This window comes from Rhinoderma darwinii, assembly GCF_050947455.1.
Source record: "Rhinoderma darwinii isolate aRhiDar2 chromosome 5 unlocalized genomic scaffold, aRhiDar2.hap1 SUPER_5_unloc_36, whole genome shotgun sequence".
NCBI classification, from domain to species: domain Eukaryota; kingdom Metazoa; phylum Chordata; class Amphibia; order Anura; family Rhinodermatidae; genus Rhinoderma; species Rhinoderma darwinii.
Window position 1 is genome coordinate 65,883 of NW_027461794.1, and position 13,275 is coordinate 79,157.

The window sequence follows — 13,275 nt, forward strand, 5'->3', positions numbered from 1 at the left end:
TCTCCCTCTTGTGGCCTCCTGGAGGCAAATAAATGTGCAAAAAAAAGACAGCCTGGCGGCCGGCTGTTGCAGTGTTGCCCTCTCAGGCAACACTGAGTGACTGACTGAGCCTCACAGTCTTATATAAAGTTCAGACGGAACTTTGCACGTGTCATAGTGGAGCCCTCAGGATTCCAGAGCCAGCTTTCTGACATCATAATGGGGCCTGCCTCAGAGATAAAAGCCTGGGCCCAGGCAGTGTTGTTCAGTGCTGCTCAGCAGGCAGCACAGGACTGGATTAAAGCTGATACAAGGTGTGAAGGAACAAGGGGTGGCTGTGGGCATGCACTTGCTGCCGCTGCCAGTGTTTATCTGCATGGCAGGAGGGCATTTGGGCGTTGCCAGGAAGGCGTTTTTATGTAGATTCCTCCTCTTTCAGCACTGCATTGTGGTGCAAGCAAAAGAAGCAAATCCTGTCTGGCTTCCTCTCCGGCCTTTATTCACCTCCCGCTTAGTAGCTGTAAATGTGTGTGAGCCTGCAGGGCCCCATGGAATTGCCTAGGAGTAGGCTGAATCGCTGCAAGGGGTGAACAGCAGTATGGGACAGGCTCGGGCAAGGCAAGGGCCGCTCGGGTTATCGCTTCTCGGCCTTTTGGCTAAGATCAAGTGTAGTATCTGTTCTTATCAGTTTAATATCTGATACGTCCCCTATCTGGGGACCATATATTAAATGGATTTTTAGAACAGGGAGATGGAAATAGAGCTTGCTCTGTCCACTCCACGCATTGACCTGGTATTGCAGTATTTCCAGGACCGGTGCACCCTTCCCTTATGTGTTGACTAAAATCAGATTCCAAAAGTGTTTTTTCTCTTTGCCATTGTTTCTGTCTTTCTGAAGGGATCTCCCCTTTTAATCCCATTATTTCAACACCTGTTGGACAATGCATTTGTACAGTCATGTGTGATAATGAGCTCATTTATTAAATGCAATTAATGAATACATTGCCACCTCTTGTTGTGTGTGTGTGTGTGTGTCTTCTGTGTTTCTGTGTTTCCGGCATTTCACATTGGAACAGCTCATTCACCTTCCTTGTCTTCTCTCCGCCCTCCCTCCCTCCTAGGTAAGTTAAAGAGCTGCACCTGAGCCAGCCACTGATTGATGCAGCACCACAGTCAAATAGTGGAGTGGAGTGGAGTAGGGGAACAGCAAACAGCCATTAAAGCAGCCAGCCGCCTACCCGCCACAATGGACCTACCTGTGTACACTAGGTGGATGTGATGGAATGTACTGTCGTCCCTACATTTCAAGAAGAAGTAAGAATTGCAGTTGCAACAAACCCTTGCTTGCCTACAAAGAGAGCAGCAATTTGGATTTGTTACTATGTTACCTGGAAGAATAACAAACTGTGCAAGGATGGAGGTTGTAGGAGCAAAGAGAAGTTGTCTGTAAAGTTGGTGGATGCCTATTTTCCATTTTGCAGTCCCTTGTCTCCCTCTTGTGGCCTCCTGGAGGCAAATAAATGTGCAAAAAAAAGACAGCCTGGCGGCCGGCTGTTGCAGTGTTGCCCTCTCAGGCAACACTGAGTGACTGACTGAGCCTCACAGTCTTATATAAAGTTCAGACGGAACTTTGCACGTGTCATAGTGGAGCCCTCAGGATTCCAGAGCCAGCTTTCTGACATCATAATGGGGCCTGCCTCAGAGATAAAAGCCTGGGCCCAGGCAGTGTTGTTCAGTGCTGCTCAGCAGGCAGCACAGGACTGGATTAAAGCTGATACAAGGTGTGAAGGAACAAGGGGTGGCTGTGGGCATGCACTTGCTGCCGCTGCCAGTGTTTATCTGCATGGCAGGAGGGCATTTGGGCGTTGCCAGGAAGGCGTTTTTATGTAGATTCCTCCTCTTTCAGCACTGCATTGTGGTGCAAGCAAAAGAAGCAAATCCTGTCTGGCTTCCTCTCCGGCCTTTATTCACCTCCCGCTTAGTAGCTGTAAATGTGTGTGAGCCTGCAGGGCCCCATGGAATTGCCTAGGAGTAGGCTGAATCGCTGCAAGGGGTGAACAGCAGTATGGGACAGGCTCGGGCAAGGCAAGGGCCGCTCGGGTTATCGCTTCTCGGCCTTTTGGCTAAGATCAAGTGTAGTACTTTAGGGTATTGCCTTGTTTCTTGGTCAGGAGGTGCCCTGGTACCCTTTTCCTTGGCCTGGGGGGATCGTTTCTCTTAGGAGAGACTTCACCCCTCTGCTGCTATTGGGGAGGAGGATTAGTCCAGGGCAACGGGGAGCGATCACCTGCCTGGTACTTCGGTACTGAAGGTATTCTTTGGAGATTGCTGGAATTCGTTTGGAGCAGGATGGAGGAAATTCCCGAATATATGCGTACCAGGAATGCTGTCCGGTTTTTCGTGGAGGAATCTGAGCGACAAAGGAAGGATCTGGAGTTCATCACAAAGGTTCTTTTGTTGGATTTCTTTCAGCTGGAGAGATCATGCATTTTGGCGGTGATGGACTATCCGAGGAGAGGGTGCTTTGACGTTACCTTCGCCACAGAAGAAATTTATGCTGTCTTTTTAGAACGCTTGAAGGAAGGTAAAAGGGACCCAAGACTTGTGGGTGTGAAGGTAACACCACATTTTGTGCCAAACAAAAAGTTGGTGGTTGTAAAAATGTTTTCGCCTTACGTGGATGAAGAGGACATTAAGTTATTTCTCAATAAGTTTTGTGAGGAGGTGGTGGGAAAGGGGAAAGTGTTTAACCCTTTTGGATTTTGGACTGGGAAGTGGAAATTTCTTTGTAAATTTGTGAGAATTGGTGAATCTAGAAACCTATTGTTTCCTCCAGCGCGGTTCAAGATTGGAAGTGCGTGTGGAAATTTATTTTTTCTTGGAATGGATATGTTTTGTTTGAATTGTAAAGAGTATGGTCATGAGAGAGAAGCCTGTGAGAAAGTAATGTGTACAAAATGTCTGCAAGAGGGACATAAGTATAATGAATGTCAGAAAGGGAAAGTATGTAATATGTGTGGAGAGGAGGGGCACATATTCAAATCGTGCCCAAAGAAAAGCAAACGTGAGGTACAAGAGGAAAATAAGAAGATAGTCAAAAGAAAGGAAGCGGAAGTTAGTTTGGAAGAAGGCAAGCTTCATAAATTGGAAGGAAGTGGGCAAAGTGATGAGAAAAAAAGGAAAAAAGCAGAGAGAAAGAAAAAAAGTGTCATTTCAGAAGAGGAAAGAGCAGAAAGAGACAGGTTATTGGAAGAAGTAGAGCAGTTACGTAGTAAAATTAATTTTGAAAAAATGCGGAGGAGGGTGCGGCTCTGTGTAAGAGAAAATTTACCAGGGTTTCTTGAAAGGTATGGTGTGCCAACATGGTTAACGTGCATTGTAAACTGTGAGTGGGATGGTAATGATTTGCAGGAACATCTAGTGGATATGTTAGGAACTATTGCTGTTAAAAAAGGAATGTTTTTTTGATTTCTTAAGGAAAAAAAAGGAAAGAGGAAAACAAAAATTAATTGTACGTTTTCAGTTTTCATTGTGATGATCTAAGTCTTTTTTATTTTGAATTTTATGATTTTTAAGACGTGATCTGAATGAATTAAAAAAAAAAAAAAAAAAAAAAAAATCTGTTCTTATCAGTTTAATATCTGATACGTCCCCTATCTGGGGACCATATATTAAATGGATTTTTAGAACAGGGAGATGGAAATAGAGCTTGCTCTGTCCACTCCACGCATTGACCTGGTATTGCAGTATTTCCAGGACCGGTGCACCCTTCCCTTATGTGTTGACTAAAATCAGATTCCAAAAGTGTTTTTTCTCTTTGCCATTGTTTCTGTCTTTCTGAAGGGATCTCCCCTTTTAATCCCATTATTTCAACACCTGTTGGACAATGCATTTGTACAGTCATGTGTGATAATGAGCTCATTTATTAAATGCAATTAATGAATACATTGCCACCTCTTGTTGTGTGTGTGTGTGTGTCTTCTGTGTTTCTGTGTTTCCGGCATTTCACATTGGAACAGCTCATTCACCTTCCTTGTCTTCTCTCCGCCCTCCCTCCCTCCTAGGTAAGTTAAAGAGCTGCACCTGAGCCAGCCACTGATTGATGCAGCACCACAGTCAAATAGTGGAGTGGAGTGGAGTAGGGGAACAGCAAACAGCCATTAAAGCAGCCAGCCGCCTACCCGCCACAATGGACCTACCTGTGTACACTAGGTGGATGTGATGGAATGTACTGTCGTCCCTACATTTCAAGAAGAAGTAAGAATTGCAGTTGCAACAAACCCTTGCTTGCCTACAAAGAGAGCAGCAATTTGGATTTGTTACTATGTTACCTGGAAGAATAACAAACTGTGCAAGGATGGAGGTTGTAGGAGCAAAGAGAAGTTGTCTGTAAAGTTGGTGGATGCCTATTTTCCATTTTGCAGTCCCTTGTCTCCCTCTTGTGGCCTCCTGGAGGCAAATAAATGTGCAAAAAAAAGACAGCCTGGCGGCCGGCTGTTGCAGTGTTGCCCTCTCAGGCAACACTGAGTGACTGACTGAGCCTCACAGTCTTATATAAAGTTCAGACGGAACTTTGCACGTGTCATAGTGGAGCCCTCAGGATTCCAGAGCCAGCTTTCTGACATCATAATGGGGCCTGCCTCAGAGATAAAAGCCTGGGCCCAGGCAGTGTTGTTCAGTGCTGCTCAGCAGGCAGCACAGGACTGGATTAAAGCTGATACAAGGTGTGAAGGAACAAGGGGTGGCTGTGGGCATGCACTTGCTGCCGCTGCCAGTGTTTATCTGCATGGCAGGAGGGCATTTGGGCGTTGCCAGGAAGGCGTTTTTATGTAGATTCCTCCTCTTTCAGCACTGCATTGTGGTGCAAGCAAAAGAAGCAAATCCTGTCTGGCTTCCTCTCCGGCCTTTATTCACCTCCCGCTTAGTAGCTGTAAATGTGTGTGAGCCTGCAGGGCCCCATGGAATTGCCTAGGAGTAGGCTGAATCGCTGCAAGGGGTGAACAGCAGTATGGGACAGGCTCGGGCAAGGCAAGGGCCGCTCGGGTTATCGCTTCTCGGCCTTTTGGCTAAGATCAAGTGTAGTATCTGTTCTTATCAGTCCTTGTAAGGATAGATAGCTCGGAGAACCACTGGGGGCTATAAACACTAGCTTAGCGATCCAAGAGCGTTCCAGACGAAGCCGGCGACGAACTGCGGAGAAGAACCAGCGAAGACGACGATCCAGAAGGGAGAAGCCGCCATCGGGGAAGAAGCTCCGGGAGATCGCTGCCGGGAAGAAGAAGGAGAACTTCGGAGAAGAGCCGCTGCTGAAGGGGATCTTCGAAGAAGCTCGGCCGCAGAAGAAGAAGCTCGACGAGGAACCGCTGCGGAAGAAATTTCGTGGAAGAACCTCGGCCAGCAAGGAGAAGATTTGCATAGCTCCGCCCCCTTCGGGAAAGAGCTATCGAAGATCCTCCCCAAGCGACAGGAACAGCTGGAAGAAGCCATGGCCTCAACCAGCAACCCTGCCACCCAGAAGAAGAAGGCTGATGGACCAGGTGAGCCGACCCAGGCCAGGACATCTCCTCCTGAAGCCTCCTCAAGCCAACAGGCCACCAGGAAGCCGAACCAGGCTGCTCCAACCCTGGAGCCCTGGATGAAGCAGACGGTGGCCCTGAAGCTGAAGGAGGTGGACGGGAGAGTGCCGGACATGACGGAAGAAGTGTTCTGCCAGAAGATGCTCCTGGACCAGGGCTTCGCTAAGCCGGAGACCATCAGCATCCAGGCCTTCATGACCGGGATGTTCTTCGTGACCTTTGCTTCGATCAACATCTGCAGAAGGTACTGGGAGATGGTGAAAGCGGCGAGGCCTGAATCCCCTTTCTCTCGCTTTGTGGGCAACTGCCCTGTCCAAAGAGAGGAAAGGCGGGTGACGGTCTCAATGCGGAACCCACACACCCCCGGCAAAGACATCACCACGCTCCTGAAGCGGTTCTGCACAGTGGTGAGGGAACCCACCCACATCCTGAACGGACTCGGCTTCTGGACTGGCAAGTGGTCGGTAATCGTCCGACTGAACAAGGATTCGAACGCGGAAGACGGCCTCCAGCACCTGCCCCAGTCATTCTCGCTGGGCAACTCCTACGGCCTCATCTACTACCCGGACATGCCGCAGATCTGCAGGAGATGCAGCAAGAAGGGTCATTCGGTGAAGGACTGCAAGGAGGACGCCTGCAAGAACTGCCGGGTAACAGGACACGAGACCAAAGACTGCCCGAAACGGACAATGTGCAACCTCTGCGGACAAGCAGCCCACTCTTACAAGGACTGCCCGAAGAGGGATCGATCCTGGGCAACTGTAGCGGCGAAAGCTCCGGCCAGAGGGAACCCCGCCCCAACCAGAGCTCCAGCGGCGCAGAAGACCGGGAATAAGAAGGATGGTAAGAAGACGACAGTCCCTCCCCCCCGCCTCCCGGCCCTCCCTCGCCCTACCCTTCCCACCCTCCCTCGCCCGGCCCTCCCCACCCCCCCGTCCCCAACCCCTGTCACCCCCACTGAGGCTCTCACCTTCTCCTACCCACCCATCTCAGTGGTCCTGTCACCTGCACCTCTCCCAACCCAGCCTCCCTTCTCCCCAGCTCCAGCAGCACTAACATCTTCCCCTCCAGCTGCTGGAGTCCTCTCCCTGGAGGATTTTCCCCCTCTTGTCTCCTCAGGTGCCATCCAGAGGAAGAGAAAGGTGAGGGACAGCCCAGCGGCTGAGTCCTCAAAGCGACAAGTCGTGGAAATCTGCGAAGACTCCCTTGCGCAGCAGGAGGAAATGGAGCAGATGGTGGAGGAACTCGTGTCTGAACCTGAGGTCATCGACTTCACAACAGACATCCAGGTGGCTACAATCCTGGAACAATTTCTGTCAGAGGGCCTGCTGGATCTTTCGGACCCGCCAGGCGAGGAGGATCCGCCCGACCGGACTGGTAACTAAGGTGTATCGTTTGCACTAACCTTCTTTATTCTCCCCCATGGCTGCTAAACTTAACATCTTTAGCCTCAATGTGAGGAGTGTTAGAGATAGGACTAGATGTCAGATGGTGCTAACTTTTCTTTCCAAGCAGTCGAGTGATGTATTTATGCTGCAGGAATGTACTCTCCCCTCTTCCAGGTCATACCATCATCTGGCCAGGCAGTGGACCCATGGCCCGTCCTACTGGTCTGGTGGGGGCGACTGTAAGTCTGCAGGGGTTGCCATCCTGATTAGGGGAGGCGTATTTACTGTTGACTCTGTCCAGGAGCTCGCCTGCGGCCGCTTGTTGGTCGTAGACGGTTCCTGGGCAGGAGAGCCGATTAGGCTCATCAACGTGTACGCCCCCCCTATGAAGGCTGAGCGCCTGGAACTATTCCAGACCCTGCGGACCCAGCTCGCCACCACTAGGGCAGTGGTGATGGCCGGGGACTTCAACTGCCCCATCGAAGAGGATGGACGAAGTTCCGGCACTTCAATCAAGCTGGATGTCAGTTCCAAACTGCTTATCGAGATGGTAACCGAAGCATCCTTGCAGGACGTTGTGGGCTCCATGGGGATCGGCTCTGTGAACTATTCATGGAGCCGACCCGATGGCTCACTTCGTTCTCGGATTGACTTTGTGTTCACCTCCCGGGCAGTCAAGCAGCATGGGCACTCCATGGTCCCCTGCTTCTTCTCTGACCACAGGGCCATTCTCTTCCAGGGTGCCATCGGCCACGGTTTTCCTCCCGGCCCTGGCTCCTGGAAGCTGAATTGTGCCCTGCTGGAAAGAGAGGAGGTACTGGCGGAACTTAGAGACGCCTATATTGTTTGGAGGAATGATAAAGTTTTCTTTGACAAAACCTGTGACTGGTGGGAATATGTTAAAGTTGAATTTCGTTGTTTCTTTCAGGCAAAAAGTCGCCAACAGGCGTGTGAGAGGAAGAGAGACTTCAGAGAGATGCAGCGTCAGCTGCGATCCCTGCAAGACCTCCTTCAATGTGGCTGGGACGTCAGGAAGGAGCTGGAGGAAGCCAAAAAGGGCCTGAAAGGGCACTTTGAGGAGGAATCCAAGCGAATTGTCTTTCGTTCCAAGGTGGAGAACCTGGAGAAGGGTGAGAAATGTAACTCGTTCTTTTTCAGGAAACTCCATGCCGGCCACACGCCCCTGAAGGAACTCCGAGATGAGACCGGAAACATGCATTCTGGGAAGAAGGAGGTGATGGGAGTCGTCACAGACTACTACCGAAGCCTCTACTCCCGGAAAACCACTGACCCCGAAGCCGCCGATAAATTCCTGTCAGGTATCACTAATCATCTTGATCCTGCAGGTACGGAGGCTATGGACGTACCCCTGACGGTGGAGGAACTGCTCTCTGCCGCTAAATCCTTCAGACCCGGCAGGACCCCGGGCAGTGATGGTCTCCCAGCAGAGCTCTATGTAGCGCTGGGGGACTTGATCTGTCCGGACCTGCTGGAGCTCTATGAGGAGATGGTGGTGGAGGGTAGAATGCCACCGTCCTTGAGAGAAGGCATGATCACGATCTTGTATAAGCGGAAGGGGGAGAGATGTGACCTGAAAAACTGGCGTCCCATCTCTCTCCTGAACGTGGACTACAAGATCCTCGCCAAAGTATTGACCAACAGACTGAAGGTTGTCATCGGACGGATCATCGGATCGGACCAAACCTGCGGCATTCCTGGCCGTAGGGTGGCCGACAGTCTTGCCCTGGTGAGGGACACGGTGCATTACATGCAAAGCCGCCGTACACACGCGGCCCTGGTCAGTCTGGATCAGGAGAAGGCTTTTGACCGGGTCTCTCACGAATTCATGGGTAAGGCTCTGCGTAGGCTGCGGCTTGGCAGGTTGTTCTGTTTGTATGTTAACCTGATGTATTGCGACATTTACAGCTCGGTGCTGGTGAACGGCTGGAAGACAGACCCCTTTCCTGTATCGTCTGGGGTTAGACAAGGCTGTCCTCTTTCACCTCTCCTTTTTGTTTGTGTTATAGAGCTCTTCGCAGAGGCTATCCGGCAGAATGGAGAGATCAGAGGGATCACCGCACCAGGTCCAGGACACTTCGAGGTCAAATGCTCGCTGTACATGGACGACGTGACCGTCTTCTGCACTGACCAGAGTTCGGTGACTGCACTCGTCCAGACCTGCGAGGAGTTCGGACGCGCTTCAGGGGCAAAAGTCAACTGCGGGAAGTCGGAAGCCATGCTCTTCGGAAAGTGGTACCTGCCTTCTCCTGCCTCCTTCCCTTTTACTATCAAGCCGGACTTCATCAAAATTCTGGGAGTCTGGTTCGGTAAGGAAGGTGCAGCCCTAAAGTCGTGGGAAGAACGCTTGGCCAAAGTCAACCAAAGGATCGGACTGTGGAGCCTCAGACAACTCACTATTGAGGGCAAAGCAATGGTCCTGCGTAACGAAGTCTTGCCTGTGCTACAATACACTGCACAGGCATGGCCCCCTCTTGCAACGGTCTCGAGGGCCATTACCAGGACTGTGTTTCGCTTCATCTGGGGCTCGAAAATGGACAGAGTAAAGCGGACTGTTATGTACAAGGAGCCCCGCAAAGGTGGGAAGGGTATACCCGACATTCCCACTCTGCTGCGGATCGCTTTTGCATGTGACTGTGTTCGTAGGACTCTGAGGACAGCAAACGGCTCTGCGGGCAAGGCCATGTCCCGCTACTTCCTCCTTCCCCTCTGGCGAGGTTTTGGCTGGGACAAGTGGGACAGCTCCTTCCCTTACAACTGGCACGCTCCCTGGTTCTACGGAGATGTTGTCCGGTTTGTGAGGGAGCATCAACTGGAGGGTCTTAAGCCCGACTTGTGGAAACCTAAGACGATCCACAAGCACATCAGAGCAAAGGACTCACTGGAGTTTGTTCCAGGGCTTCATGCCGACACGTTGGAGACTGTTTGGACTAACGTGTCATCTGGCAGGTTGACCAACGGGCACAAGGACATTTCATGGATGGCCATCCAGGGAGGACTGCCTCTTAGGTCATTCATGCATGCCCGCAACCTGTGCAAGACCCGGTACTGCCCCAGGTGCCCCTTCACGGAGGAAACATCTTTGCACATTTTCTGGCAGTGCCCCTTTGCACAGGGTCTGTTGAAAGCCTTGGAACATGAACTCAAGGACTCAGTACCCAGGAACAGACTGTCGTACCGCTCGGTACTTTATGGACTATTTCCTGGGAATACCACGGATGGAGCAATCCAGGAAGCCTGGCGCCTTATGAACTGCTTTAAGGACGCTATATGGTTTGCCAGAAACCGTCTGATTTTGCGGAGAGAGAGTGTGTCCGTCCAGGACTGCCGCAGGCTGATCCACAGCCTGCTCAGAGACTATTCCACCTGGGACAGCCCGGACGTCGATGAGGAAGAGGACTGATACTCCCCTTCCCCCCACTCTCCCTTCTTGTGTGTTGTCTTTCAATAAAGCTTCGGGCCTGTGATTTCCCCCTTCCCTACCCCCTCCTACCCACTCCCCTATCCCATCACTTGTCTGTAATGCTTTGTTGTTTGGCTTTAGTGAATGCAAGAATGTTAGTGTAGCATGTGGTGTAATGTATAGCATAGGCTAGCCTGTACTGTGTATTATACTGTCATGTTATGTTTGACGACTGTTATTATTTATTATTTGCTGCTTCATGGCTTGCGCTGTGTCGCAGTAATGTTTGTATGATGACGATTGATTGTCAATAAAGCATTTTTCAATCAAAAATCTGTTCTTATCAGTTTAATATCTGATACGTCCCCTATCTGGGGACCATATATTAAATGGATTTTTAGAACAGGGAGATGGAAATAGAGCTTGCTCTGTCCACTCCACGCATTGACCTGGTATTGCAGTATTTCCAGGACCGGTGCACCCTTCCCTTATGTGTTGACTAAAATCAGATTCCAAAAGTGTTTTTTCTCTTTGCCATTGTTTCTGTCTTTCTGAAGGGATCTCCCCTTTTAATCCCATTATTTCAACACCTGTTGGACAATGCATTTGTACAGTCATGTGTGATAATGAGCTCATTTATTAAATGCAATTAATGAATACATTGCCACCTCTTGTTGTGTGTGTGTGTGTGTCTTCTGTGTTTCTGTGTTTCCGGCATTTCACATTGGAACAGCTCATTCACCTTCCTTGTCTTCTCTCCGCCCTCCCTCCCTCCTAGGTAAGTTAAAGAGCTGCACCTGAGCCAGCCACTGATTGATGCAGCACCACAGTCAAATAGTGGAGTGGAGTGGAGTAGGGGAACAGCAAACAGCCATTAAAGCAGCCAGCCGCCTACCCGCCACAATGGACCTACCTGTGTACACTAGGTGGATGTGATGGAATGTACTGTCGTCCCTACATTTCAAGAAGAAGTAAGAATTGCAGTTGCAACAAACCCTTGCTTGCCTACAAAGAGAGCAGCAATTTGGATTTGTTACTATGTTACCTGGAAGAATAACAAACTGTGCAAGGATGGAGGTTGTAGGAGCAAAGAGAAGTTGTCTGTAAAGTTGGTGGATGCCTATTTTCCATTTTGCAGTCCCTTGTCTCCCTCTTGTGGCCTCCTGGAGGCAAATAAATGTGCAAAAAAAAGACAGCCTGGCGGCCGGCTGTTGCAGTGTTGCCCTCTCAGGCAACACTGAGTGACTGACTGAGCCTCACAGTCTTATATAAAGTTCAGACGGAACTTTGCACGTGTCATAGTGGAGCCCTCAGGATTCCAGAGCCAGCTTTCTGACATCATAATGGGGCCTGCCTCAGAGATAAAAGCCTGGGCCCAGGCAGTGTTGTTCAGTGCTGCTCAGCAGGCAGCACAGGACTGGATTAAAGCTGATACAAGGTGTGAAGGAACAAGGGGTGGCTGTGGGCATGCACTTGCTGCCGCTGCCAGTGTTTATCTGCATGGCAGGAGGGCATTTGGGCGTTGCCAGGAAGGCGTTTTTATGTAGATTCCTCCTCTTTCAGCACTGCATTGTGGTGCAAGCAAAAGAAGCAAATCCTGTCTGGCTTCCTCTCCGGCCTTTATTCACCTCCCGCTTAGTAGCTGTAAATGTGTGTGAGCCTGCAGGGCCCCATGGAATTGCCTAGGAGTAGGCTGAATCGCTGCAAGGGGTGAACAGCAGTATGGGACAGGCTCGGGCAAGGCAAGGGCCGCTCGGGTTATCGCTTCTCGGCCTTTTGGCTAAGATCAAGTGTAGTATCTGTTCTTATCAGTTTAATATCTGATACGTCCCCTATCTGGGGACCATATATTAAATGGATTTTTAGAACAGGGAGATGGAAATAGAGCTTGCTCTGTCCACTCCACGCATTGACCTGGTATTGCAGTATTTCCAGGACCGGTGCACCCTTCCCTTATGTGTTGACTAAAATCAGATTCCAAAAGTGTTTTTTCTCTTTGCCATTGTTTCTGTCTTTCTGAAGGGATCTCCCCTTTTAATCCCATTATTTCAACACCTGTTGGACAATGCATTTGTACAGTCATGTGTGATAATGAGCTCATTTATTAAATGCAATTAATGAATACATTGCCACCTCTTGTTGTGTGTGTGTGTGTGTGTGTCTTCTGTGTTTCTGTGTTTCCGGCATTTCACATTGGAACAGCTCATTCACCTTCCTTGTCTTCTCTCCGCCCTCCCTCCCTCCCTCCTAGGTAAGTTAAAGAGCTGCACCTGAGCCAGCCACTGATTGATGCAGCACCACAGTCAAATAGTGGAGTGGAGTGGAGTAGGGGAACAGCAAACAGCCATTAAAGCAGCCAGCCGCCTACCCGCCACAATGGACCTACCTGTGTACACTAGGTGGATGTGATGGAATGTACTGTCGTCCCTACATTTCAAGAAGAAGTAAGAATTGCAGTTGCAACAAACCCTTGCTTGCCTACAAAGAGAGCAGCAATTTGGATTTGTTACTATGTTACCTGGAAGAATAACAAACTGTGCAAGGATGGAGGTTGTAGGAGCAAAGAGAAGTTGTCTGTAAAGTTGGTGGATGCCTATTTTCCATTTTGCAGTCCCTTGTCTCCCTCTTGTGGCCTCCTGGAGGCAAATAAATGTGCAAAAAAAAGACAGCCTGGCGGCCGGCTGTTGCAGTGTTGCCCTCTCAGGCAACACTGAGTGACTGACTGAGCCTCACAGTCTTATATAAAGTTCAGACGGAACTTTGCACGTGTCATAGTGGAGCCCTCAGGATTCCAGAGCCAGCTTTCTGACATCATAATGGGGCCTGCCTCAGAGATAAAAGCCTGGGCCCAGGCAGTGTTGTTCAGTGCTGCTCAGCAGGCAGCACAGGACTGGATTAAAGCTGATACAAG

At 50.0% G+C, this 13,275-nt stretch overlaps 2 non-coding genes and 4 pseudogenes across 2 annotated transcripts; all 6 read left to right on the forward strand.

Moving 5' to 3' along the window:
• The first annotated feature begins 615 nt into the window (after window positions 1-615).
• LOC142691222 (U2 spliceosomal RNA) lies at window positions 616-806 on the forward strand. Its single transcript, XR_012859851.1, has one exon. It is a non-coding gene; the product is annotated as a U2 spliceosomal RNA (small nuclear RNA).
• Window positions 807-2,082: 1,276 nt separating this feature from the next.
• Window positions 2,083-2,193, forward strand: LOC142691288 (U2 spliceosomal RNA; annotated as a pseudogene).
• A 1,350-nt stretch (window positions 2,194-3,543) lies between these two features.
• Window positions 3,544-3,751, forward strand: LOC142691244 (U2 spliceosomal RNA; annotated as a pseudogene).
• A 1,274-nt stretch (window positions 3,752-5,025) lies between these two features.
• Window positions 5,026-5,127, forward strand: LOC142691272 (U2 spliceosomal RNA; annotated as a pseudogene).
• A 5,549-nt stretch (window positions 5,128-10,676) lies between these two features.
• On the forward strand, window positions 10,677-10,850 carry LOC142691204 (U2 spliceosomal RNA; annotated as a pseudogene).
• Window positions 10,851-12,124: 1,274 nt separating this feature from the next.
• Window positions 12,125-12,315, forward strand: LOC142691234 (U2 spliceosomal RNA). Its single transcript, XR_012859860.1, has one exon. It is a non-coding gene; the product is annotated as a U2 spliceosomal RNA (small nuclear RNA).
• Window positions 12,316-13,275: the final 960 nt, after the last annotated feature.